We start from the raw sequence: 5,608 nt of genomic DNA on the forward strand, positions 1-5,608 counted from the left end.
CCCCCCCGGGCAGCAATTAGAAAGAGAAAAAGGGACGGCTAATGCTTAAGAAAGTAAATTTGAAATTGATTTATGTTAGGAAGCTTTTTATTAGGAAGAATTGTATTTAAAGAATATGAGAGGCTAGGGTTAGGGCATGCATGATTTGAGTTGTTCTCTTGGAGTTTTCTTTGGTGTTTTGGGTTGTAGACTCATCGTCTAGAGATTGGGAGAGAAAGATCCTCCTCTCGAATTGAGGATCAATTGTATCTTTTCTTTATGTTTGTTTTTTTTATTTCTCTAATACAAATCTACTGTTTTTGGTTGATTTCGTTGGCTTTCTTGTGGTCTTTTTCGTTGTTTAGACCAATTTAACATTAGGTTTGATTGCGAACTCAAGTATTTCCTATTAGTGACGTCATAGTCGAGTAGGTTCTTCCACTTAATCTACACTTCCTTAATCCTCCCTTTTCCTTATCGAAGCCCTTTAAGCTCCAAAAGCTCCAACACGTCCTCCAAATTCTTAGTCAGTGTCGTCGGTAATTCCGCACTAACTGCGTGCTCCCCTAGAGTCCTCCTCAACTGTGATTCATGGAATACTGGATGTATGATAGTGGTTGGGGGTAACCTCAGGTGATAAGCCACTGCTCCAATCTTTTCCAATATCTCATAAGGGCCAAAATACCTTGGGGTTAGCTTCTCGTTCCTTCTATTGATAACTATCCTTTGTCTATATGTCCGTGGTTTTAAAAACACCTTATCCCCAACTTTGAACTGGATATCCTTCCTATGCTCATCTGTCTGCTTCTTCATAATATGTTGTGCTGTCAACAGATGCCTCTTCAATTCCTCTAACACCTTATCTATTTCCTCCAAGTACTGCTCTACTGAAGAGACAGGTGTGCTCCCCTACTTAAAATGTACCAAGTGTGATGGGTGTCTTCCGTACAACACTTTGAACAAGGTCATCTGAGCAGCTGGGTGATATGAAGTGTTGTACAAATACTCTGCCCACACTAGCCACTAGGCCCACATCCGAGTTGTCTCTAAAGCAAAACATCGTAGGTAAGTCTCCAAGCTTCTATTGACTAACTCCATCTACCCTTCTGTCTGAGCGTGGTAAACAGTGATTCTCTTGAGAATTATACCTTGTAGCCTAAATAGCTCCTCCAGAATTAACTGAGAAACACCTTATCTCGATCAGATGCTATCGACTCTAGAGTTCCATGCAATCTAACCATCACTCTAATGAATGTTGCTGCTATTGTAATGGTCGTGTAGGGATATCGTAAGGGAATAAAATGATCATACTTACTCAACCTGTCAACCACCACCATAATCACGGTGAAACCCTCAGATCGTGGTAACTCATCTATGAAATCCATGGTAACCTCCTCCCACACTGTTTGGAAGAGCCAAAGGTTGAAGTAATCCCTCTGGAATCATAGTCATGTACTTGTTTCTTTGGCAAACCTCACACCTAGCTATCATTGTGTCCACATCCTTGTGCACCCCTTTCCAATGCAATTATGCTGCCAACCTTTTGTATGTCTTTTGCACCCCCAAATGACCTCCAACCGCACTCCCATGAAATTCCTATAACAAGTGGGGAATATGAACTGAGGTTTATGGCATCACAAACGTCCCTTGGTACATTAATCTCTTTCTCCCTCATGGGAATAGCCTGGGTGGCTGCTCTCATCCTTTAGTAGATCCCTCCTAATCTTCCTTAGCTTATCGTCTTACACACTGTCTTCTTTGATAGCCCCCAATCTACCATCAATGGTACTGATATGGCCAACTCCTAGAGCTCCCCCACGCATCTCGATAATGCATCAGCCTCCTTATTCTCCAATTTTGTCCTGTACTGGATCTCAAAACCATAGTCCAATAGTTTGTACATCCACCATTGATGCTCCTCAGTTACCATCCTTTGTTCTAGCAAGTATTTCATTCTCATATGGTCTGTCCTGACAATAAAATGCCGACCCAACAAGTATGGTCACCACTTCTGAATGAATATAATGGCCATGAATTCCCTCTTATAAACTTACTTCAACCTAGCTCTGACTGTCAGCATTTGGCTGAAATAGGCTATAAGTCTGTGATTCTGCATAAGCACGGCCCCCAACCCCATATCCTAATGCATCTGTCTCAACCATAAAGATATGTCTGAAATTTAGTAGTGCTAAAATCGGTATTGTAGTCATGGCCTTTTTCATTCTCTCAGACCTGTGTACCTACCACTCCCGACAGGAAATTGTCTTTCTTCAGTTGCTCCGTCAATGACCAAGCTAAGGTGTTGTAGCCTCTCACGTAGCTTCTATAGTACCAGTCAATCCTAGGAACCCTCTCAGCTCTCTAAGATTCCTAGGTATAGGTCATTTTTACATTACCTCAATCTTGGCCTCATTGGCAGCCACCCTCTCTTGAGAAACTAAGTGCCCCAAATATTCCACACTGGTATGTGCAAAACAACATTGAGTTGGCCCTCAGTTAATACTCTCGTAATACTTCCAAAACCACCCCTACATGCTCCAAGTGATCTCCTATTGACCTACTATACACCAATATGTCATTAAAGAAGACCAGTACAAACATCCTGATATATGGTTTGAACACCCTGTTCATAAGTGATTAGGAAGTTGCAGGGGCATTTGTGAGCTCGAATGGCATCACTAAAAACTTGTAATGCCCCTCATGTGTTCTAAAAGTAGTCTTCGAAACATCTTCCTCCCTCATTCTGATCTGATGGTATCCCGACTTCAGATCCATCTTGGTGAATACCACAGCACCACATAGCTCATCCAGTAACTCATCAATCACTGGAATGGAAAACTTGTCCAACACACGGCTTCCTTATTGAAGGCCCGGTAGTCCACACAAAATGTTCAGTTCTCATCCTTCTTCTTGATCAGTAGGACTGGATTAGAAAAAATGCTCATACTTGGTCTGATGATCCCCGCATCCAACATATCTAAGTTCAACTTCTCGATCTCATTCTTCTGAATCTGATGGTAGCGGTAAGGCCACGCACTAATTGATGACACCCCCTCCTTCAAGATGATGGAGTGCTCCTGCTCCTTTGGTGGTGGTAAGCTTTGAGGTGACTGAAAATCTCACTGAAATGTTATATGAGTAACTGTACTAAAAGAGGAATCCCCCCTTCCTCTAATTTGATCCCTTCTATGCTCTGCAGTTCCCCCAAAAATCCTCCCTCCACCTCTTGTATGATCCTGACCATAGTTCGAGAAACACCATGATCCTGGATCACAATCCCTCTTCCCTCCACCACCAGCTCCATCATCAGTGCTCCCCAATTAACCTTGGTATCTCCCAAGGTTTGCAGTCATTTCATCCCGAAGATGGCACCAAACTCCAATGGAAGAAAATCCTCCATCACCTGAACCCCATATATAGTCAGCACAACTCTACTACCCACTCCTCTATCCATCTCCACTTTCTCAGTGTCCATCTTCACCCTATAGCCCCGGTTCCACCAATTTCACCCCCAATTGGTCAATGACCTGATTGGAGATAAAATTGTGGGTATCCCCACTATCGATTAGCACCCCCACCTCTCTGTCTGCTATGACTCTTTTCACTTTTATGGTGTGATTCGGGGTGAACCTCACTACTAAATTTAAGGAGACTTCGGTCTTGTCAAGATGTAGCTTCTCCTCCTCTACCACTACCTTACTCTTAGCTCCCTCCTCAGCTTTCTCGTCATCACAAATGATGAGAACTTGAAGAGTTCGGTCTTTACACCAATGCCCCGACTTGTACCTCATCACATCTGAAGCACAATCCCTTTACCCGTTTATCCTGCAACTCCTTCTCAGTGAGCTTTTTGAAGTTTCTCCTGATTTCCCCTCCTCGAGGTTTCTCCTTTGAGACCTCACAAAGGCTTCTCGGTGAAGTTCCCTTGAGAGCTAAGAAAGTGGCAGTCATCCTGTATGAGCCTCCTGAACTGTTGTCTCTGGCCCCCCGCTCCAGATACTTTTGGTCCTCCACCAACTACATAAGCTCCATAGCCTCTCCCAAGTCACGTGGTCTCATCACTCTAATAGCCGCCCGAATCTCAGGCTTGAGCCCCTTCATGAAGTTTCCCTCCAATACAGACTCAGAAAGTTGATCCAGCCAACTAGCTAGGTGCTCAAATCTCTCACGGTACTCCACCATAAAACCCACCTGCATTAAGATAAAAACTGCTCATAAAAGTCCCCTCTCCTACTGGTCAGTCCTTGAACTCCCTCTAACTCCAAATGGGACGCCTCATTTCTTTCCACTGGTACTAGGCCAAAGCCTTCCCCTCCAAACACAGACTAGCTGCAGTCAATTTCTCCTCCGTCACGAGTTGACGGCAAAATACATCTCTACTGTGTAGATCCACCCGTGTGCTTCCTCGCCTTCAAAGATGGGCATCTTCAGCTTTCTTAACCTCGGATCGCCTTCATTTCCCCTTAATCCTTCGTAGCCTCCCATTCCCCCAAAGGGAGTTGCTCACCAAGTGTTCTGATCTTCCCTTCTACGCTCGTACTCAAACCATTCTTTAAAATCCCCCCTCCTTTCAAAATTAGCACTCCGGCGCCCATAATCCACCCTTTTTCTTGCAAAATCATCACCCATTCGCTCGTACCAAATTCTTATCTCCTCCCTAGAAATAGGCTCTAGCGGAGGCATCCGGTCTTCTCCCTCCAGAATCTCCACCTCTTAATTCTCCCCTCCCCTAAATGGAATAGAGTTTCCTCCTCTTCCTGGACCATCAGTGGCTTCCTTCGTTTCAAATGTTGACGTATTGGGTTTTGGCTTCAAGCAACTTCTTCAGCATGTCTTCCACGACGACAAACTTTCCATCCATCTTTTCATGAACGGATGCAAATTTGTTTTGAAAATCTGAATTTTTTTCCTCAAAATCTGATTTCAGTTGGCCTAATTCTCCCTCCAACACTTCTATTTTCCTTCCGGCCATTGTTGCCCTAGTTCGAAGCGCTCTGATACCAAATTAGTAGACCACAAGTGCAGAAATTGAGTAAGCTGTGGGCTGAAATTGAATTTCAGCAATTGCAAATATTGTTTAGAGAAGAAATTCTTGGAGCAAACACTTGAAAAACCTTGAAATTGAAGAAATATTAAAGAAAGTCAACAAGATACCATGGTTCTTCAATCCGAGAGGAAGATCATTCTCTCCCAATCTCTAGCTGATGCTAGAGCCAAAACAATATATGAGAAACACATTCTACATAAACATGACATGCCCTAACCCTAGGAAGAAAATAACTACTTAAAGCAAAAGTATAATTACAAATCCCTAAACAGTCCTTTAATTTAAATTTTTCTTCCCAAAGCCTTCCCTAATTAAAGCAATTAACTCCCTATTATCCCCGTTGGGCCCCACAGGCCTTTCCACCCCCTTACTGGGTGGAAATTCTATTCCGCCTGGAATAGAAGTGAACCGGTCCAGGTTGGACCAGTTCAGCCGAACCATAGACCAGACTAACAATACCCCCTCCCAAAGATTTACCTTGTCCTCAAGGTGAAATGATGGGAATTGGTGCTTCAACCTCTCGTATGGCTCCCATGTGGCGTCATAGTTGGGTATGCTCTTTCATTTAATTAGCACTTCCTT

The sequence above is a fragment of the Dendrobium catenatum genome, unplaced genomic scaffold, assembly GCF_001605985.2.
Source record: "Dendrobium catenatum unplaced genomic scaffold, ASM160598v2 fragScaff_scaffold_621, whole genome shotgun sequence".
NCBI classification, from domain to species: domain Eukaryota; kingdom Viridiplantae; phylum Streptophyta; class Magnoliopsida; order Asparagales; family Orchidaceae; genus Dendrobium; species Dendrobium catenatum.